The 24,186-nt window shown below is 39.0% G+C and overlaps 1 long non-coding RNA gene across 9 annotated transcripts in view; it reads right to left on the reverse strand.

Annotated features, from left to right (window-relative positions):
• Nucleotides 1–24,186, reverse strand: part of LOC103879666 — a 63,623-nt gene that overhangs the window by 23,798 nt on the left and 15,639 nt on the right. For 6 of the 9 annotated variants that reach the window (XR_640391.4, XR_640388.4, XR_001897319.3 and 3 more), the window contains 2 exons: nt 8,999–9,148; nt 6,925–7,030 (listed from right to left, as the gene is read on the reverse strand). The exons of 1 other annotated variant lie outside the window; for it this stretch is intronic. This is a non-coding gene — a long non-coding RNA (uncharacterized LOC103879666). Of the gene's footprint in view, nt 1–2,386; nt 3,061–6,924; nt 7,031–8,998; nt 9,149–18,930; nt 19,614–24,186 lie in introns of those variants that run through there. 2 more of the 9 variants (XR_640386.4, XR_002518673.2) reach the window with 2 other exon arrangements.

Here is a 24,186-nt window from a genome sequence, read left to right on the forward strand (position 1 = left end):
TGATAGAAAATTTGGGTGTATTAGATCCTTTTGTAAAACATACCAGATTGCCACTCTTATTTTCTGAACTATCTTGCCTCTTTTTTTTCTTCATAACAAAATAAATGTCCTTCCAGGGAGTACCATAATTTTTAGGGTTATTTTGAGGCAAACACTTGACTGGTATATTAGTCTATTCTCATGCAGCTAACAAAGACATATCTGAGACTGGGTAATTTACAAAGGAAAGAGGTTTAATTGACTCACAGCTCAGTATGACTGGAGAGGCCTCGGGAAACTTCCAACCATGATGGAAGGGGAAGCAAACACTTCTTTCTTCACATGGCAGCAAGCAACAGAAGAACGAAAACAAAGTGTTGGGGAAGCCCCTTATAAAACCATCAGATCTCCTGAGAACTCACTCACTATCACAAGAAAAGTGTGGGGGAAATCACCCCCAGGATTCAATTACCTCCTACCAGATCCCTCCCATGACATGTGGGGATTATGGGAACTATAATTCAAGATGAGATTTGGGTGGGGACACAGCCAAACCATATCACTCTACCCCTGGCCCCTCCCAAATCTCATGTCCTCACAATTCAGAACATAATCATGTCCTTCCAATAGTCCCCCAAAGTCTTAACTCATTCCAGTATGGTCTCAAAAGTCCAAGTCCAAAGTCTCATCTGAGATAAAGCAAGTCCTTTCTGCCTATGAGTCTGTAAAATCAAAAGCAAATTAGTTACTTCCTAGATACAATGGGGGTACAGGCATTAGGTAAATATGCCCATTCCAAAGGGGAGAAATTGGACAAAACAAAGGGCCTACAAGCCCCATGCAAGTCCAAAATCGAATAGGGCAGTCATTAAAACTTAAAATTCCAATATGATCTCCTATGACTCCATATCTCACATACAGGTCACAGTGATGCAAGAGGTGGGCTCCCACAGCCCCGGGCAGCTCCACCACTGTGGCTTTGCAGGGTATAGTCCCATCCCAGCTAGCATAGAGTGTCTGCAGCTTTTCCAAGTGCACAGTGCAAGCTGTCAGTGGATCTACCATTCTGGGGTCTGGAGGACTGTGGCCCTCTTCTCACAGCTCCACTAGACAGTGCTCCAGTAGAGACTCTGTGTAGGGCTCCAACCCTGCATTTCCCTTCAACACTGCCCTAGCAGAGGGTCTCCATGAAGGCTCCACCCCTGCAACAAACTTCTGCCTAGATATCCAGGTGTTTCCATACATCCTCTGAAATCTAGGCAGAGGTTCCCAAACCTCAATTCTTGACTTATGTGTGCCCACAGGCTCAACACCACATGGAAACTGCAAAGGCCTGGGGCTTGTACCCTATGAAGCAATGGCCTGAGATGTACATTGGCCCCTGTTAGCCATAGCTACAGTAGCTGAGATGCAAGACACCAAGTCCCAAAGCTGCACACAGCAGGAAGGCCCTAGACCTGGCCTAGGAAACCACTTTTCCTTCCTAGGCCTCCAGGCCTATGATGGGAGAGGCTGCTGTGAAGGTGTCTGACATGCCTTGGAGACATTTTCCCTATTGTCTTGGTGATTAACATTAGGCTCCTTGTTATCTTTGCAAATATCTGCATCCTGCTTGAATTTCTCCCCAGAAAATGGGGTTTTCTTTTCTATCACAATAGTCAGGCTGCAAATTTTCAAACGTTTATGCTCTTCTTCCTCTTGAATGCTTTGCCACTTACAAATGTTTTTTGCCAGATACCCTAAATCACCTCTCTCACGTTCAGAGTTCCACAGATTTCTGAGGCAGGGGCAAAATGCCACCAGTCTCTTTGCACGGCAAGAGTGACCTTTATTCCAGTTCCCAACAAGTTTCCCATCTCCATCGAGACCACCTCAGTCGACTTCATTTTCCATATCACTATAAGCATTTTGGTCAAAGCCATTCAACAAGTCTCTAGGAAGTTCCAAACTTCCCCACCATCTTCCTGTCTTCTGAGCCCTTCAGTCTCTACGAATTCCAAATTTTCCCACCTACTTATGAGCCCTCCAAACTGTTCCGACCTCTGCCTGTTACCAAGTTCCAAAGTTGTGTTCCACATTCAGGTATCCTTATAGCAGCACTCTACTCTCAGTACCAATTAACTGTATTACTTCGTTCTCACACTGCTAACAAAGACATACCCAAGACTAGGTAATTTACAAAGGAAAGAAGTTTAATTGACTCACAGATCAGGATGGCTGGGGAGGCCTCAGGAAACTTCCAGCCATGGCAGAAGGAAAAGCAAACGTGTCCTTCTTACATAGCAAAAGGAAAGAAAAGAATGAGAACTGAGCGAAGTGGGAAGCCCCTTATAAAACCACCAGATATTGTGAGAACTTACTCATTATCACGAGAATAGCACCAGGGAAACCAATTCCATGATTCAATTACCTCCTACTGGATCCCTCCCATGACACGTGGGGATTATAGGAACTACAATTCAGGATGAGATTTGGGTGGGCATGCAGCGAAACCATATGAACTGGTAATTAGAACAATCAGCAGAGCCAACTAAATGTATAAAATTTCCCAACTCACAGCAACATTTCATGTCATTTGTTTTGTTTCTCTGCCATGCATGTATAAGCATCTCAAGGTAAAAAATCCACACACCCTCTCTTCTTCCTTCTCTTCCTCTTGTTCTTCATTTCTCTCTTTTATTCTTTCCTCCCAAATTTCAGATACTGAGAAAAAATAACTAACATTGGTGTAGTGTTAAGGTAACTTTTACAATTTCCACAAAACCTATTTTCTTTCCATTTAATCCTCACAATACCCATTTTAGGAAGTTGGTAATATTCTCTTCTTTTAATGATACAGAAAACAGAATCACAGACCGATTTGCCCGGAACACTCCATGGGGAAACCACAACTGGAACCTACATGGCTTCATCTTCGTGATGGTTATTTACAACAGGTGTTCAATAAATGTAGCTCAGCCAACCATAAACTGAGAAGAACCTAGGATACTCAACCTCTAGTTAGTCCAGATTATGCTTCCTTTTGTTCACTAGGCAGAAGAGTGGATAATTATCTGGGAACTCTCTTTGTGGTGGAAAAATCTGCAGACAAGGTAAAAATAGGAAAGAAGACCAGGCATGCCATCAAACAAGAAACAGAAGGCAAAACACAAGACATTTCCCACTTATGAAAAGATGGTATGCTTCTGGAAGGAGTTTCAGAAGCAGGTTTCTCTCTCTATGCACAGGGAAGTAGACTTCAGCTCGCCCCCACCAGATATGGCATCAGCCAAGATTAAGATTTGCCCAAGGAACTGTGCTCAGTTTCTTGGCTTCGGTTTAATTCCTGCTGCTGTCTTCTGGTCGCCCTAGCAACACATATTAAATATGAAAATTTTTGTTTTAAACACTATTTGTGCTAGTAAAAGAGAACTGGAAGACTAGGGAAAGGTGAAGAGATATTTTCAGTACCAAATGTTTTTCTAAGACATCAAACTCTGCAGCAATGCTGTGATGTACACTAAGAACCACAGAGTCTCAAAACCTTCCCCTAATATTTCATTGGCAAAAGTCAGGAGTAAGAGGGCGGTCCTGGTTGTAGAACACTAGAGAAGCTTAGGGCAAGAACTTTTTTCTGATTCATAGTCAATTTCAGAACAATGGTCCTCTGAAAACCAAAATCCTTTATAGTCTTTTTTTTATTTATTTTATTTTATTTTATTTTATTTTATTTTATTTTATTTGAGACAAGTTCTCACTCTGTCACCTAGGCTGGAGACCCATAACCCATTGTAGCTTCTATCTTCTGGGCTCAAGCGATCCTCCCACCTCAGCTTCCCAAGTAGATGGGACTACAGGCATGTGCCACCATGCCTAGCTAGTATTTATTTATTTATTTATTTATTTATTTACTGAGAGAGGGTCTCATTCTGTTGCACAGTGGAGTACAGTGGCACAATCTCAGCTCACTGCAGCCTTGACCTCCAAGTCTCAGGCGATCCTCCTGCCTCAGCCTCCCAAGTAGCTAGGACCACAAGTGTGTGCCACCACACCTGGCTAATTTTTGTACTTTTTGTAGAGATAGGGTTTCACCATGTTGCCCAGGCTGGTCTCAAACTCCTGGGCTCAAGCAATCCACCCACATTGGCCTCTCAAAGTGCTGGGATTACAGGTGTTAGCTACCATGCTTGGCACTTTTATAGCCTTAAATAGAAAAAGAATGCTGTCTTTGAAGGGGTTCGTATGTGGAAGAAAAGAAATATTCTCCCTCTGTTGCAAAGACAGCCCTTGATGGAGAGAGATTAAAATATTTTAACACTATAAAAATGAGAATATCATTTTACCGGAAAACTAAATCAAGGCTAAGAAAAGATACTGAAAACTGCGTGTCAAACTTATCTTCATTTCCTGGCTCTCACTGTCCACTACAAGGGAGCATATTTGTTCAGCTGCAGAAATAGATGATTTTCCAGCCATGAACTCTCTCAATTGTCCCTCAGTATCCACCAAGGATAGGTTGCAGGAACCACCCCACCAACTGATACCAAAATCCCTGGGTGCTCAAGTCTCTGATGTAAAATAATGTAGTATTTGCGTAGAACTTATGCACATCCTCTTATGCAGTTTAAATCATCTCTAGATTACTTGTAACACTCATCCAATGTAAATGCTATACAAATAGTTGTTTTACCATATTTCTTAAAATTTGTATTTTTTTATTGTTTTTCTTTTCTGAATATTTGTTATGTATGGCTGGTTGAATCTGTGGATGTAGAACCCACAGATATGAAGAGCTGACTGTGTTATACAGATCTCTGTTTAATGAATATTGAACTGTGTAAGGGATAGTTCTCAATTTTTTTTCTGAAAAAGCACAAAGTCATTCTTCTTCATACGACCACTTAGCAGAAGGCTAAATTGCAAATCTGTGAAGGTGAGTTGTACAAAGCTGACAGAATTTATCCTAGGACCATAGCTTTGGCCTGATTTGACCAGGCCTGATGAAGAGACAAAGCTTTGTTAATAGTGCTTGTTCACTCATTTGCCTTATCAGATTCTAACCCTGTGGTAGGCAGTATCTGCCCTCATTGGAAACATCCCATAACCCAATGCCTGATGCAAAGTGATTGAGCAAAAATTATAGAAGAAATGAAGAAAATAAGGAGGACAAAGTATTCCCCGGGCTACAGTCAGGATCTTTCATGAAAGCTTTGGAATAGAGGAAAGTCTATTTGGATCAGACCCTGATAAGCACTAGAAGCAGGAGGTTGATGCGGCAACCCATGTGCTCTAAAATTAGGTGGAAGTGATGCTTGTTTTAAGAAGTAGAGACGCTGATTTGTATTCTGACCCCTGAGCTACAAAAATACCTGACAACAGAGCCAGAACTTTCTCAGAAAGTGACTCAGCAGCTTGCCTCACACTGATCCAGTTTAGCACTGAAAGCCCCAAGTCCTGAGAAATCCTCAGTTCCCGTCAGATCAAAACATTGGTCACCCTAGAAAACAGAGATGTTCGAGCACTCCAGCAGGTAACAATTCTCAGCTGAATTCTGCATCATACAGCATGTAAGTTGTTAATCTAGAGTGGGACATTTTGAGGACAAAATAAAAATTTTTTGTTATTCTACCACGAACATATCTTTTTTATCAAAAGCTTAATTTTTAGAAAGATTTCATTCTGATGTCTTGCTGGAATGCATTAGTTGCAGAATTCACTTGAAGGTATCTAAAATGAGAACACCTGTGGATTTACTTTGGTGTTTCTAAAATGAGATAACCTAAGGATTCGAGTTTTTTACACATCTAGATAGTAAAGTCCATTAAAATGAAGTTGAATCTCAATAACTGATATTGAGATTTTTTTAAAGACAGTGATTGGCTATGAGAATCAATTTACTCTTGAGACCACCTCCAAAATTTTGACTAGATCATTAACTTGCCCTCCCATTCTCTTGAAGGGAAGACATCATTTAGTTCATGTAAGAACAGAATCAAATTATTCAGACATGAGTTTAGACAGAAGGGCTGAGATGCAGCCCTGTTTTCACCACTGCGTTGTTCCCATCCCACCCCCTGGAAACTCAGTGGGGCATTGAAACTGACTCAGGAAAGACACATGTGAGCTTGGACTCTGCAGCGGGAATATACAGTCTGGCCCTTAGAGATTTTTCCATATTGAATCAAAGACTAATAAATGCTGTAAAGACTTCTGTTCACAATAAGAGTAACACCCTGACATTTCTGGAAAAAGTTACTAACATACAGTGGGATTCATATATTACATTATTGAATGCCCCTATCCTGCAATTTCTGGAGGAAACTTGTCCTAACATAATTTATTTTTAGTTTTTTAATAATTCAGGGTTTGAAATACATAATAAGCAAATTCTGATGATCCAGAAACTACAGAACAAACAAATTACATAAAAGTTCTCCAAGACTTCCTGGTAAGATGCTTCAGCAGTTACTAAAGAGTTCACCTCTGAATGAACTTCCATCCTTACCAGTAGCTGATTCTTCATTCAGATGAAAATTCAACTGAAAATACTTTCAGTTCAATGGTAACTACCAATAAAGAAAGAATTTTTGCATAGAGATTTAGGCAAGCACAAATCAGTCTTACATCAGTTTCACTCAGCTTTATGTTCTATACAGCATGTATTCCTTGAATACAAAAATAAAAAAACTAAATCCTTGATATTTTTATATCAGAGGGAGTATTTTTCTGATACATATATCAATATACATCCATTCATTATAGTGGCCCAAGGACCTTGTGGTCACAGTAATGATATGAGACCCAGAGTTTTCCTTGTTTATAAGTCAGTCATCAAAAAAATGATCCTTTTTGGAGTTTCATATTATCATTCCACTTTTTTGGATGAAACAGATAATCTACAAATCACAAGGAAGAGGGCTTAAAGTTTATATTGTATGCTAGGCTAGTGATATGTAAATTACTCACCTACGTTTGATACAGGAGCCACTTCAGGTGGAGCATGGGAAAGCATATGCGTGACTGTTCCTGACTGTAAGTAGATGGGAAAGCCTGAATTCAAGCATGAGAAATGCTGTGAAAGAAGAAAAAATGTTTTGGAATAATAATGGTTATTCTATCTGAAAAGGTATATCCTTAGTGAATTGTTCCTAACCATAACCTAAATCCTTGTATTTTCCACAAATTAGCATTTACTGAACAAATGTAAGAGGATAAATGATTACCACTCCCCCTCTAGGAACATCTGTTTCCAAAGGAATTTTGGCAGAGATTACAAGTGATGTCAGACTGCTAGGCACAAAGATTACAATCTGGCTAATTCTTGCCTTGGCATTCCTAGCTCCAGGGGAGCCTTCACTACAAAAAATGCAAGCCAGAGTTTGAAATGGGTTACTATACATTCTCACTGGAAAACAAACAAAAGGCTGGAGGCAGGAAGTGCTCATAGCTGGAGTTTTACTGAATGCCTCGAATGTTTACATTCAACATTCCTCAAAACATCTATTTGGGAAGATGAATAAAGAGAAACATTTCCCATTATGATGTTTAGCATCAACAAATATTTATTGAGATAACTCCTTTGAGATAGAAGGAGCCTTTAGGTTCTTTCTTTTTCTTTTTCTTTTCTTTCTTTTTTTTTTTTTTTTCTGAGACGGAATCTTGCTCTGTCACCCAGGCTGCAGTGCAGTGGCACAATCTCAGCTCACTGCAACCTCTGCTGCCTGGGTTCAAGCAATTCTCCTGTCTCAGCCTCCTGAGTAGCTGGGATGACAGGTGCATGCCAACATTCCTGGTTAGTTTTTTGGTATTTTTTAGTAGAGATGGGGCTTCACCATGTCTGTCAGGCTGGTCTCCAACTCCTGACCTCAGGTGGTCCGCCTGCCTCCCAAAGTGCTGGGATCACAGGCATGAGCCACTCCAGGTTCTTTCTTTATGGACCAATGTGGTTCACAACACTCATAGAATAGTTACACTTCAGAGGGGTAGTTGGCTCACCGGAATTTCATAGGATTCTATAATTACTTTTTGTTCATCAGCTTTCACTGGGTCTTTAGAAATGTGGTCAAGAAAGGATTTGGAGTAGATTACTTAGACCAGGGACTCCAGCAACAACTTTAGACTGGGAAGGCTCATTATTGTGAGCATATATTGTGAGCGTTTTAAATATGGATGGAAAGAGGTGACATTTGGGTTTAGTCGTAACCTGCAAAATATTGGTCTAAAGAAATGCAACTCCTTCAAAGTTAAGGTTTGGTGGACAAAAGAGACTTTGCCCTAAGCTAATACAAAAGAGAATTAAAGAAAAGACCACTGAAATCAAGTAAAAAGTCTGTTTTGATACAGAAAAGAAAATGGAATAGAAAGGAATGTGCCATGTGCCATCACTTGGACCCACAGAAAGCAGCAATGATGTTTCCACGGCATTTTTTTTTCCAGGTTAAAACTGGGTACATTAAAGAACAGGGAGTGCTATAGAGATTTTCACTGGATGACATGTAGTCGTTTGATTGTATCACAACTGTTGAATCATTAAGTTTGGCTAGGTGACTAACATTCCATAAAGTTAAATGATACATTGAAAAATCAAGGGGCACCAAGCATCAAGGAGGAAACTGGCTTACTTGACCCAAGGCAAATCACGTACCTTCTTATTTTCAATAAACTTCTCATTGAGGGTATGGATGCTTGCTCTAAATTCTTTACAGATTTATGGTGATGACCAAAATATAAATATACAGTAATTTATGATCATATAAATGAAAAGCACTATGAAGAAATAAAATTCACCCTTCAAATATAATGCACTGTTATTACACACACATCCGTTCCAGCACTATAAACTTAGTTAATTTTTATGTTCAGAGAACTTACTGTGATCAATTCCCTTCACCTCTTTTAAGAAGTCAAGGGTATTCGTTCATTTAATGAATGACATTGTTTTTAAATTATTCACCATAGAAAAATGGGTCTGACCTACAGACACCAATTAACATTGTAGTGACCCTTGCCCCCTCCTAGGTTACCAGTCCCACTCTGTCACCTTCTCCTCCCCTTCAGCTGTCATTCTTCAGGCAGTTAGGGTAAAGGTTATGTAATTGCAGCAGTTCCTCCACCACTCATGATTAGAGGCCAATGTAACTGCCAGCCAAGAAGCTGAAATAAACTCCACAATGATTACACTCCACTGTTCCTGAGATTTAACAGAAATTGTCCAATTAGAACCAGAAAAACATATATATATCTATATATACATATGTAAGAAGACAAGAAAATCTGACCCAATGCCAAAGGAATGTTGTCCCCCTCCTCCAAGTAAACACAAATGTGTATCTGGTTATGAAAGAATTGTCCAGGAGAGTTCTCAGGCTCTGGTGTGAAGAATCCTGCTGATCTGTCACTCACCACCATCTCCCCAGCCCCAAAGGTTCAGACAGGAAGTCAAAGGACGCATGAGTAGAAACGATAGAGGGATTTTTTGTTTTTGTTTTTAGGAGTAAGATATTGAAAGCTGGCTCCCATTCCATGGCTGCAGGCCTCCTTTAAATATAAACAGCAGCAGGAGCGGAGAGTGGCTGCCATATTTCAATGCCAAAGAAACACAAAATGATGAGCGCAGATTTTTGGCTTTATATTAAAGCTTGGTTTTTTCAACAACCCCTTTTGTTGCCTCTAAAGACAATGGTCTCGGTGTTCCTGAGCCAGATTCCTGGGACTCTGAGCAGAGCCTCCCTTGCTGCACCCCAGTGGAGTTCACTCCACAAGCAGGGCTCGTGTCCCTTTTGGGTTGAAAGCAAGCCATATTTCCCCTCCTGGCCCACTGCTGTAGAAGCATTTGTTTATTGAATGTAAAGAGCAGTGGTATATGACACTCGGAATCTGCAGACCAAGCCCCAGGGTAGTTTGGTGAGGGATGTGTTCAGTGGCTTCTGCTTGGTTGGGAAACAGTAATTTCATCATGAGTTCTGCAATGGATTCATGTGGATGGAGTTGAGGATTTATCCACTTCATTAATTCACTGTAGGTTTAATTTTTTTAATGAATGTTTAGCATTTTAGGTTTATATCACATAAGGTAGCAATAATCAACTACACTAGATAGAACTACCAAGCTTTTTACTCTCCTTCCAGTCTAGCAGTTAAAACAAACCAAAAATTCTCCTAAATGCTTAAGTATCTCAGGCATTTTACATAGTTCACTGTCTCAGTGCACATATTTGAGCCACTCAAATACGAAGAGGTATGGTCATGCATATTCCCTTATCCCCAGGAACTGCCTTTTTTAAAAGCACTACATCAGGATTTCAAAGTTCTACTGCAAAAGCACTTAAATACTGTGTGAGGGTACTGGTTTCTTATACTTTCCTTGTAACTCACAAAGGGTTCCCCCCTGCTGATTTTTAACCTCACAGATGAGAATGGAATTCAAAATTGTATACTAATATTTTAATTATTATTACTTATATAACATAACCAATTAGCAATTAATATCTAATAATTATATATTAAATTTTTAATAATTATATATTTAATAATTCTTATTCTTTAATAATTACATATTTAATGTATTGTAATATATTTTATATTATATATAATATAAAAAATAATTATAGAGTGGTTATAATTATATATACTTATAAATTTAAGTATTTAAATAATTTAATTAATTCTATAAATTAAAATAAATTTTTTTAATAACATGTTTAATTATCAGATTATGTAATACATTTAATATGTTATTAAGGGAAATTATTTAAACATAAACACAGTTAACATTCATTTACCAGGTTTCTATTGTCTTCAAATTTGGAACAATAATAACCTAATGGGCTCAAGGCCCACCCAGTGGCACCTTCACATTTTGTCTGTGTGAAAAAAGTGATAGTTGTAATACCTGATAATTCTCACCATTTCTATAGCTCTTTCCAGTTTACAACACACCTTGATAACCATTATCAGGTTTGATCTTCAAAACCATCCTTGTGAGAGGATTATTATCATGTCCATTTTATACAAGAGAAGACTGAGTCTTAGAAAAATTAGGTGATTTACTGATAGTCATGCAAATAACATGGCAAACTAGAATTCAAATCCAGGTCTCCTTATTATGAATTTAGTTTTCATTTGGGTAGAGCACGCTACATGAATACCTGGAAATATAAATAATACAGAGTTTGTAAACCACCTGGTGGAGCTGGACATAGCATTGTTCTTATTGATGCTGTTAAAAAAATACAGAATACATTTATTTTTCTTCAAGTATAAACAGCCATTTTGTCAAAAAATAACAGATGCTGGCAAGGTTGTGGACAAACAGGAGCGCTTTCACACTGTATTTGGGAGTGTAAATTAGTTCAACCATTGTGGAAGACAGTGTGACAATTCCTCAAACACTTAAAGACAGAAATGTCATTCAACCCAGCAATCCCATTACTGGGTATATACCCAAAAGAATATAAATCATTCTATTGTAAACACACATGCAGATGTATGTTCATTGCAGCATGATTTACAATAGCAAAGACATGGAATCAACCTAAATGTTCATCGATGATAGTCTGGATAAAGAAACTGTATTATATATACACCATGGAATACTATGCAACCATATAAAAGAATAAGATCATGTCCTTTGCAGGGACACGGGTAGGGCTAGAGGCCATTATCCTCAGCAAACTAATGCAGGGACAGAAAACCAAATACTGCATGTTTTCAATTATACGTGAGAGCTAAATGATGAGAATGCATGGACACATAGAGGGGAACAACAGACACTGGGGCCTACTGGAGGGCAGAGGGTGGGAGCAGGGAAAGGATCAGGAAGAATAACTAGTGGATACTAGGCTTAATACCTGAGTGATGACATAATCGGTACAACAAACCCCCATGACACATGTTTACCTATGTAACACACTGGCACATCTTGCACATGTCCCCCTGAAGTTAAAATAAAAGTTAAAAAAAAAATAACCATTTTGTACCAAATGATAGTTCCTCAGCCATTCACAGTATAATAGTTGGGTCACTATGAGAATTATCTGAAGAGGTCATTCCCAACAGACTTTCTATTTACTTATTTATTCATTCATTTATTCATTTACTCACTTTTTACTTATTTGCTGTTTTATTCATTTACTTATTTATATTAGGAATTTTTTTCTCTCTTACTTGTACTGTCAGCCCTGGTATCAGCCCTGATGAACTAGATTCTAACAATTAAAGCATAAAAAATAATAATGCAGCCCACTTGAGAAGTCTGTTGTGAAGAATAACTAACAAAAATTAATAAACACTTAGCAATCACCAGGTTCTGAGCAGTTTTACAAACACCCATAGTGGGTTTCAACGGAACATTTGTCCTTCTCATATCAATCTATTTTCATCTCAAATTTCACTCTAAAAAACACATTATCATTCCATCATTTATTTCAGCATTTGTAGTAGAACCATAACTCATCTCAACAATGCAAAGAATTCTTTGCAGCTAAATTACATTAAATTTCAAAACCAGCATTTGGCATGACAAAACTGAGTTCACTACATCCTCAAATGAAAGATTTTGTTATGGAGATCATTTACTATCCAAAGTTTTTAATATCCATGCATGAAATTCATAAAGAGAAAGCAAGAAAACAGAAGGTGATGTTCCTAAAAGGCATACATTCTCTGCCTATGTGCTCTCTACTTGTGACACAAAAGCCCAAACTAAACTCTAGATCTGGTGGAATTAAAATGAAGCTGAATTTCTACATAAACTCAATGAACTGTGGACCAAAAGCTTCATCAACAGCCAAGTTCTTCTTCCGTGTATGCTTAAAAAGTACTCTATGTAATTTTGTTACCCTAGACAATATTTTCTGAACAAAGAAAACAGCAACACTTAACCCACATCCATGAGCTAGGATTCTTCAGATTCAGTTGTGTTCAAAGACCTGAGCAGGGGCAAGTGATCACGTGTAAATAAACTTCACATTGGATAAAACTTCAATTTTCAAAACAAACTATTAGGAGAGAATGATAGAAGAAGTCTGGATTTTTGCTAGACTTCTTATCATTGGTGATGTAGGCTCAATATATCTTTGGGCCTAGAAAACTTTAATAAGCCAATAAAATTTTCCTTAGGCATGGCCTATAATTAACAAACCAAGGTGACAACTCAGAATTCAAGAAATGACATCCATATTCTGAAGAAGGAAAGAACTGAGACCATCGTTTTTTTTCTAATAATAAAAATTTTTTATTAGAAAAAAATGATGGTGTTATTAGTGTTTCTTAAACACTTTCTTTCAGAATCAGCCTAATTTATGTTTGCTTCTGGGACTATGACCATTGTCCTTACCAAAGAAAATATGAAACTGTAAGGAAAGAGTAAAGGATAATTTTGAGAACAACATTCACTTAGGAGATGATAAAAAATATCACTTAAATATCATTTTGAGGTGAAAAACTGTCCTAGAAAGTTAATGTGTGTGTCTTCCAAAATTGTTCTTATAGACCAATGTATAAATCTAGGTTGCTGATATTGTTTGTATTAATGATGATGACTCAAAAATAAAATAAAATCAGAGCCCTATACAACCAACATCTTTTTTTTTTTTTTTCACAATAACGTAAGTCCTAGTACAATTGAATTAAACTTGGCTATGAATAGTTTCAAAACCTAAGGGAGGGGAAAGTGGTCAGATAGGAATGCAAACTTCCCAATATTTCCTACTGGGCACTTGTATTTAATTCTTCTGCCTTCAGCAACTTTCTATTACCTCTCTCTCTCTCTTTTTTTTTTTTTTTCACCTCAGAAAATCTCTTCAGAAATCTCTGTATCACCCTCCCTCCCCAGCTGTCTTTTGGCCTTTCAGTCTAACCTGTCAGTACTACGGCCTTTGAAGTTGGCCCCTGCCTATCCTCTGAGCTACTCTATCAAGTACTGTCAGTTAATGAACTTTTAAGGGAAAGGACTAGGAGAATCTGATAGCGGTCTTGTGGGTTTTTTTCTCTCTAGTTAAATAGAACTAAAGAAAACTTTCTCTTCCGGAAGCCACATAGGGACAGGAGAGTTAAATTGATTAAGACTAAGATCTTTTAATTGCATTTCCTTCCCCAGATAACACCTCCAGCAAAGCAGAGGTGTTTGCTTTTTAATTCTGATTTCAAAATCTCTTGTGCGACCAGACCTAGTGCTCTGTAGTCTCTCTGTCAGGGAGGGCTTTCCCACCCCGGTTTCCTAGGGCTTCTTCAACACAGAAAGGATTCTTTTGATCAAAATTTGGCTTTCAGTTCATCTACCAGCTGAATCCACACTCCCAAATTCAGTGCTTGACTTTACAGCTACCCGAGCTGATACCACTGCCCAGAGAAGGAATGCAAAGATGTCAGAGAAAATCCTGGTCAAGTGTGCAGCAGAAAAAGTACTTTCTGGCATCTCACCCCAGAACTCTGAAAGTATTTCCCCACAGGGAAACATATCTACACACACACACACACACACACACACACACACACAGAGTAAATGGACAAAGACCAGAAAGGTTTAAAGAGAATTAGGAACCCTAGGGAATTTTTTTTTTTGAGACAGAAGTCTTGCTCTTGTCACCCAGGCTGGAGTGCCCTGGTGCAATCTCAGCTCACTGCAATCTCCACCTCCCGGGTTCAAGCGATTCTCCCGCCTCAGCTTCCGGAGTAGTTGGTATTACAGGCGCCTGCCACCAGGCCTGGCTAATTTTTGTATCTTTAGTGGAGATGGGGTTTCATCATGTTGGCCAGGCTGGTCTTGAACTCCTGACCTCAGGTGATCCACCTGTCTTGGCCTCCCAAAGTGTTGGGATTACAGGCGTGAACCACCGCAACTGGCCAGAGAATTTCTTTTCTTTTTTTCTATTATTATTGTTATTATCATTATTATTATTATTATATCTGAGATGGAGTCTTACTCTGTCACCAGGCTGGAGTGCAGTGGTGTGATCTCGGCTCACTGCAACCTCTGCCTCCCAAGTTCAAGCGATTCTCCTGCCTCAGCCTCCAGAGTAGCTGGGACTACAGGCACAAGCCTCCACGTCCAGCTAATTTTTGTATTTTTAGTAGAGACAAGGTTTCCCCGCGTTGGCCAGGATGGTCTAGATCTCATGACCTCGTCATCCGCCCACCTCAGCCTCCCAAAGTGCTGGGATTACAGGCGTGAGCCACCATGCCCTGCTGGGAATTTCTTAAACAGTCCTTAAAGGAAATACCATTCCAAAAAAAAGGGGGCGGGAGAGGTTAAGTTAACTTTAGTCGTTAAGCAGGGACCAAAGACTCAATTAAGTCTTGATCCTACTCTGCTTATACTGGTATCTTCCTTCAGAGCACTTGACTTCACAGAGTTAACTTCAATTCCCAACTTTGATCTTTGCCTCATTCTGTCTTCCCAGGTTTTGAGCCCGAACTTTCCTGTACCCTCTCTGACTTGGCCTGACCCTCCAGTCGCAACAAATCCTATTGCACTCGTGCTTCCATTTCTAACCTTATAGACACCCATTCGTACCAGGGCCCAGTAGACACTGCTTCAGTCTTCCCTGCCTGTCAGATGGGGTAAGGCATACTTGCCCATCACACGGGACTCTTCTGAATGCAAAGGGTAGACTTTGTCTCATACAGCAAAGAGAAGATGGGACTTTTGCACTTAAAGAAACTATAACCACAGAGGAGTAAGGAGTTGAGGAGGAACCAGCAGCATGTCTCCATGTAGGACTGAATCAGAGCCTGTCTCAAAGTTGCTACAGGGCCGTGTGTTTGCTTTTCTGTCACACTCTGTGCACCCACCCATCCTGTATGCTATAGAGAACTCCCCAACTCTCCAAATTTACCATGGAGAACCCAGTGGGAGATTTTTCAAGTTAAAAAAAAGTCTCCAAATTCATTTACTGGAGTCAGGTTTAAGGTAGCAACAGGTCCCTGCTGTGTACAAGACAGAGCTGCAAACTGCAGAGATGGACAGAGAGTAACAAACAAGGAAAGCATTAAAAAAATAAAAAAAAAAAACTTGTGGAAGTTTTGATATCATTTCCTCCAATGACCGATAACTATTTTAAAAGAAAATATTGGAAAGAGTACTAACCAAAATAGTACTAACCAAAAACCTGGTAATAATAAATTCTTGACCATTATCCATAAATGAGATCATCAGTCCCTGGATAATATAATGTAATACTTTTGTTAGAATTGAATTTTTTTCAGAACAGACTATACTTTAGCATGATCCTAGCCTTCCTAGAAGCTCTTTTCTTAGAGAAAAACACATGAGTGTATTGTTATGTGAGGACAACTTTGACCTGAAAGGGTATTTAGGCATTTTCCCAGACAAGCTGTTGCTTTCCACATAAAATTGGCAAAAGAGAGAGCCATCTGGGATAAAATGTTATGCACACTGTTGGTGCCTCACTGTTAAGAAGTGCATTTCATTTTGTACCACAAAAAAAAACTGATATTATCCTACTAATAGTTGTTATTTCCCAATAATCTCTAAAATCAGTTGCACAGATTTATAAGGAATCCAGGATGGATGTATTCATTTTACCTATTTCAAAATCTAAAACATAATTTTTTAATTGAGCATTTAATGCAACTATCTACTTACCTACTTTCAGAGTTTTCTATAAAAAGTATGCTCAGTTCCCAGATCCCATGGTACCTAAGCAATAGAGACCCATCAAAACATTTAACAAAGAGATAAGAGATCTGGGCCTTAGCCATCATTCTACCATTCACTAACTATGAGATATTGTGTAAGACATCCAATATTTCCAGATATACAAGTTAAGATAACACCAGCTGTGGAACAAATACCAAAATTTCATTGGTAATAGAAAATCGTTTCTTGTTCATAGGACAGTTCAATGCAAATATTCAATGCAGGCAACTTTCCTCCATACAATGATTCAGGGATTCAGGCTCATCCAGTTTTAAAAATTTCTCCATCCACTAGGGCTTTAGAGTTATCTGCTTTTAGCTAGTGAAAAAGAAAACCGAGTGTGGAGAAGTCTCACTTGCTTTTTAGGAGTCTGGTCTACAAGTGACACATTTCGCTTTCACTCACATTCCAATGTCTAGAACTAGCCAAATGGCTATGCTTGATTGTAAGGTTGGAGCCAGGGTCTGAGAAGTGTGATCCAGCCAGGGAGAGCATGCATTTATAATGCATTTATAAATGTTTCTGTCACACCAGACCTGTACTTATTCATCTGTGAAATCATAATTTCAATACCTGACCTGCCACCCCAATAGGAACATTGTGAGAAAAACAAGTAATAAGTATTAATGTGCTTTGTAAATAGTAGCAGAGAAACACACCTCCACAAGATATGTACATCAGAAAGCGCATACCATTTAGACTACGACATAATGCTTTCTTATTACATAACTGTAAGATACATCTTGATTTCAGAAATTTAAAATTTTTAAAAATGGCCAGACACAGTGGCTCATGCCTGTAATTCCAGCACTTTAGGAGGCCAAGGTAGGCAGATCACTTGAGCCCAGGAGTTCAAGACCAGCCTGGGCAACATGGTGAAACCTGATCTCTAAAAAAATAAAATACAAAAATTAGCCAGGCATGGTGGCATTCACTTACAGTCCCAGCTACTCAGGAGGCTCAGGTGGGAGGATCACTTGAGCCTGGGAGGCGAAGGTTGCAGTGAGCCATGGTTGTGCCACTACACTCCAGCCTGGGTGACACAGCAAGATCCTGTCTCAAAAAAAAAAAAATTATTTTTGAAGAAATGGTTCATGGTGACCACCTAATTTTGAATCTACCATTCACCCTCCACCCCCTGAAAAAAAAACATAAAACCAACAAAGAGGCCGGGTGCGGTGGCTCACGCCTGTAATCCCAGCACTTTGGGAGGCCAAGGAGGGTGAATCACGAGGTCAGGAGATCGAGACCATCCTGGCTAACACAGTGAAACCCCGTCTCTACTAAAAATATAAAAAAATTAGCTTGGAGAGGTGGCGGGTGCCTGTAGTCCCAGCTACTTGGGAGGCTGACGCAGGAGAATGGGGTGAACCCGGGAGGCGGAGCTTGCAGTGAGCAGAGATGTGCCACTGCACTCCAGCCTGGGGTCTCAAAAACAACAACAACAACAACAAAGAAAGCAAATAAAATCATACATAATCCACTCCTTTAGCAGTATTATGAGAGAGAATATCATGACACTCAAATTCTCTGTAAGTAGAACAAATAAAACAACTCCAGCTGAGCTCCTGACGCCTACCTACCACTACAAGCCTGTGGGTGAAAAGAGTTGGGGAGGCAATCCTTAAGAGACTATAAAAAGATCAAAGGGGTATAGATAACTCAAACATGGTACAAACAAAAGCATCCCCAGAGAGAGAAAAATCCAGCAGTAAACACTAATCACAGGGGAGAACTTGATAATTAACAACACCAAGTAAAGGCGAAGGGATTTGAGGATGATGGCACCAGAAGCAACAGTCTCTGAGAAGCATTACTCAGGGGAAGAATTAGTTGTACAGGAAAGGAGATGTAACCCTTGGAAACATAAGCAGTAAAACAAAAGTAGAATGTGAGAAAAGAAAATTAAAGATATTTACTAAATTAAATAAAATAAAGAAACAAAAAAAAAACAAAGCACACTAATTTTTTGTCTTCCTGACACACTATCAAACATCACCATCCATAAAAGCAACATAGAGGGTAGAACCATCAGAATAGAGAATTGTCAAACTAGGAGCACTGACTACAAAATGAATAGGAATACAAATAGCAGACCACGTCCATACAAAAACTGGAGAAAAATTCAGAAAATGTGAGTTGAGACATTTTAGTTAATAAACCCCTCCCCCCAAAAATCAACCACAAAGCTGAAGAAATTGTAATACAATACTCCAAACAGAATTAAACATTTTTACACAAATATTTGTAAATATGAAAAAGTCTTGAATTACAAACACAAAAATCAGAAATAGAGGGGAATGAGAAAGAAATAGAGGGGAATGAGAAAGAAGAAATAAAATGAAAGTTGACGGAATTCAAGAAAGGGAGAAAAAGATAAAATTGTATCAGAAATCAAAAGGTACCCAAAATTAGATTCAAATGAGAATTTAAAAAAAAACATAAAAATGAAATAAAGAAAGAAGTAAAAATGAACTCTCAATAGTATAAACACAGAGATCCATACCCTGACTTTTTTTGGAAAGACAAATAGAAAAGAAAATCTTGAAAGCACCAAGATAAAAATGAATTGTCCTCCACAAGAGAATCCAACTAGATTAACAACTGTCTTTTCATCAGAAAAGATGGAGGCTAAAACAGGTGGGATGAAATATCCAAAGTGCTAAGAGAATCTGTCAACCAATAATCTTGCATCTAGCAAAACTGTCTTTCAAAAATGAAGAGAAAATAACGTTGTTCCCAGATAAACAAAAGCTGAGAGAAGTCATTACTAGAAGATCCACCTTATGGTAGAGAAATAAACTGGCATCAGCCTTCTCAAAAACAACATACAAAACAAGGCAACAACTGACCCACTGTTTTAGTACATTTTGTGTCACTATAACAGGATATCTGAGACTGGGTAATTTATAAACAAGAGAAGTTTATTTGGCTCACAGTTCTGGAGACTGGGATGTTCAAGAGCACGGCACCGGCATCTGATGAGGACCTTCATGCTGCATCATCCCATGATGGAAGGTGGGAGGGCAAGAGAGGACAAAAGCGAGAGAGCAAGAGAAGGCCAAACTTGTTTTTATACCAAGCCCACTCTGGAGATAAATAACCCACTCCCATGATAATGACACTCATCTGTTCATGAGGTTAAAGCCCTCATGACCTAGTCACCTCTTATTAGTCCCCACCTTCCAACACCATTGCATTGGGGATTAAGTTCCCAACACATGACCTTTCAGGGACATATTCAAAACATAGTAACAACATTTTCAAACAAAACTAAAAATGTGTAAATTAAGAATATTATATTCATCCAAGCTGTTCTTCAACAATCAATGCTGTAAACAAATGTCTTTGAGCATGCCAGAACTCAAGAAATTATTTCCTAATGTACTCATGTGCCCTTCCCAAAAGATCTCCTGAAAAATGAACTTGATCCAAATAAGAAATGATGGCAGAAAGTTTGGCAAAGAACAATACATTGTCTTGTAAGGTAGTAGAGATTTCATCCCTCAAATGGATTGCAGGAGGGACAGAAGAAATAGCACAGTCTCTATGGAGGGGAGTTTTTCAATAACTAATAAAAGTAAATATGCATTTAGCTGTTTATCCAGCAACTCCATGTCTAGAAATTTACTATGAAGATAGCTCTCCAACATATGGAAATACATGTGTGGAAGAGGCTTTTATTGCGGCATTATCTATCATGGCAAAATATTGGAAGCTATCTAAATGTTGGGGCATAGGTGATTGAAAAAAAACTATGATACATACACATATGGAGTATTACACAGCTATGAAAAAGAAAAAACCAATATTTATGAACTTTTATGGAGAATTTTCAGGAGATATTGTTAACTGAAAAAAGCACAGTACAAAACAACACATAGAACATGTGCCTTTTCTGTAAGAAAGAAAGAGGAAAACAAGAAAGCATGAATTTACCCGCTTATCCTTAAAAAAGAAGTTCAAGGAAGATTCATTAGAAAGCAATGAAGTTGGTTACCTCCAAGGGGTTGGGAGCAGAGTGAACAGGGTGGAAGGGATGTGAGAGGGAGTAACACTTCTCTGAGGATAACTTCCCATTTAATTTTTCTTTCAGAAGGTTGTTAATGTCCTGACAAGATTAAATTAACAAGGTTGGGAAAGAGGAAAAACTGTAGCTGAAATAAAACTAAAACAAGTGAACCCAATTGTAGTTCAAATAAGTAATCACATGGAAGGAGAAAAAGAGAGAGAGGGTGAATCTAAGTCATGTGTGAACACAATATTTTATTATATACCCTCAGGCTTGGGGAGGCCAGGGGAGAAGGAGAAAAACAAACAAACCCTGAACTTTTTTTTTTTTTTTGGAGATGGAATCTCGCTCTGTCCTATAGGCTGGATTGCAGTGACACGATCATGGCTCACTGCAACCTCTGCCTTCCAGATTCAAGCAATTCTCCTGCCTCAGCCTCCTGAGTAGCTGGGACTACAGGCGCCCGCCGCCACTCCTGGCTAATTTTTTTTATTTTAGTAGAGACGGGGTTTCACCGTGTTGCCCAGGCTGGTCTCGAACCCCTGAGCTCTCAGGCAATCCGCCTGCCTCGGCCTCCCAAAGTGCTAGGATTACAGGCATGAGTCACTGTGCCTGGCCCAAACCCTGAACTTTTAAAATACGTTTGGGCTGTGCGCGGTGGCTCATGCCTGTAATCCCAGAACTTTGGGAGGTCAACACGGGCGGATCATGAGGTGAAGAGATCAAGACTATCCTGGCCAATGTGGTGAAATCCCGTCTCTACTAAAAATACAAAAACTAGCTGGGCGTGGTGGCACGCACCTGTAATACCAGCTACTCGGGAGACTGAGGCAGGAAAATTGCTTGAACCCAGGAGGAGGAGGTTGCAGTGAGCCAAGATTGCACCACTGCACTCCAGCCTGGCGACAGAGCGAGACTCTGTCTCAAAAAAAAAAAAAAAATACAATTGGATGTGTTTAGTGACAAAGAGAAACAATTGTGTGAAATTATTTCAGATGCATTACAGGACTGAGCAAATGAGTAAGTATGTTGATGTTGTTGAGAGTCAAATTCTAACTGTAAAAGCAATAAGGATTAACAACCCTGTGGAGTGGATTACAATTGGAGGTATAAGTGTCAATACACAATTTCTAAACTAGAAATAGAATATGTAGGTGTTTGTGTATATGCATGTATATGTGTACACTGATGTATATATGTGTGTGTACATGTACATGTAGGTATCCATATTTACATGTGTGTATATATTTTCTGCCTCTGCCTCTGGAGCCATGCCAATAGCAATTTGTATGCCTAGCACCCAAATATTAGTCTCCATGCCCATTCCCCCTAACAAATACCAGAGATTCTCAGAAAAACAGCTGAGTCTGAGGTTGGGTCAAGGCAAGTACAGGTAATCATGAAACATCTTGTTTTTCCAGATGGCAAAAATGTACTTTAAAAAATTTCATGGGGACATGTCACAAGATTCAGGTTTCAGTTGGAAAAGTCTATCACTGGCCAAATCTGGGACAATTTCATGACTAAAACAGGAATAGTAAAAAAGTATAGACTATTAGAAAAACTATGTCAGTGGGTCCACACCAATAACAAATAAAGAAATAAGACAGGGGAGTATTCTTGCTTATAGAACTAACTGACAAAATGTGGAAGGAGTGCAGTTTTGGAAAAATCACATTTTGTTATCATCATAGCAAAGATTGATTCCAGTAAATTATCAGTGGATGCCAAATCCTGGGGAAATTTTTCATGAGAAACAGGATATTTGCATGGTCTTAGGTAACTCCTGACAGATTGTTTATGTGCTTCAAAATAATATAATAATGAGGAGGAGAAGCAGGAGAAATTGGACAACACCTACACCAGGGGAGCAAAATTAGTGTTGCCAGTGATGGGCAGATGGACTTGATGTGCCTCTAGATGTGAAACCGTGAGAAAGATTCAACATCGCTTACGTAGTATTTCAGTCTGGCACATATATCTCCATCTGACCATGTGGAATCATCAGAGGAACCCCAAATGGGGAACATTCTGTATTCTTCAAAGAAGTCAATGCTATAAAAGACAAAGAGAGGCTGCAGAAATGTTCCAGATTAAAAGAGACTAAAGAGACATGAAAACCAAATACAACACGTGATCTTATACTATATCCTGTACAGGAGAGGGGAAGAATCTGTAAATGCTATTACTGGGTCAACTGACAACACCGGAATACAGATGTTAGATTTCATTAACATATTGTATTACAATTAAATGTACTGAAGTGGCTAACTGTACTGAGGTTTTATCATAGAATATTCTTAGTAATAAAAACATGCTGAAGGTTTTAGGGGTAGAACACTATGATGACAAAATGCAACTTACTCTAAAATGGCTCAAAAATATCATATGTGCATGTTTTATGTGTGTGATTTTTCTTGTGTGTAGAGAGAGAGAGAGAGACAGAGGGAGAGAGAAACAGATAGAGGAGGCAAATAATAAAACTAATGAGACTAAATGTTAACACTAGGTGAATCTGAACAAAGGGTACATGAGTATCCCACATAGTAGTATTATTATTGCAACTTGTCCATAAATTTGAAATTAGTTTCAAATAGAGAATAATTTTAAACGTTTGGAAAAAACGTAGAAATTAGATGAATCAAATTGTATCACTCCCATTTAAAACCCTTTAACAGCTTTCCAGTGCTCTTAGGATCCAATCCAAGCTGCTCTTCCTAACACCTAGAGGATGCATCCCTCACTAACAGCCCCACCCAATCTTGGCGTCTCTCCTCCCACAACCTGCCACACTCGTCCTCCATCTGTTTGGAACTCTTTCAGGCTTCAAGAGTTTTCAAATTGGGGATGGGGGAGGGGGAGGTTGTTTTTACCTACCCAGAATCCGTTTTCCCTCTGGTAAAATCCTCCCACCATGGGTTCCTGTACTCTGGGCCCCAAGCAGGACATGGGGCCTTGGCCATGAGCGTAGTGAGGGCATGACTCAGAATGAAACTACTACACAGGAAAGCAGAGCTGTGAGGCGAAGAGCAGGACCAAATCCTGACCACATCATTTGAATCTTTGACTCCAGCCCTGGTGGGAATGAAATCTACCCTTTGACTTTTTGCTGCCGTTCCCTCTGCCTGGAAGGCCTTTCCCCTCTCTCTTCATAGGACTAACTCTTTTCATCCCTAGGTCCCAGGTTAATGAAGCCCTCCAAATGCTTTCATGAGCGTCCTACCTAAAGGAGGTCCCCTCTTCAAATGTGTTTTTCTTAGCCCCTTGATTTTTTATTTTATTATTATTATTATTATTTTTGACCTCATTACACATAACACAATTTGGACCATTTCATTTAGTTTTTATGTCTATTTCTTTTCAAATTGTTCCCCTGATTTGAGTTAAGGCAGGGGTTTATAAGGTGGTTTCAGGTTGCTTTTGTTCCCCAGGGCCTGGGATGTTACCTGATCACATAGCAGACATTCACTATGTATTAAATAAATGAGTACATCTTTTTTCCTCGTTACGCTAGGTCTTTTAATACTGAAGAATCTACGTTGTTTAAGAAAGGAAAA

Source organism: Papio anubis, chromosome 19 (genome assembly GCF_008728515.1).
Source record: "Papio anubis isolate 15944 chromosome 19, Panubis1.0, whole genome shotgun sequence".
Taxonomy (NCBI): Eukaryota; Metazoa; Chordata; class Mammalia; order Primates; family Cercopithecidae; genus Papio; species Papio anubis.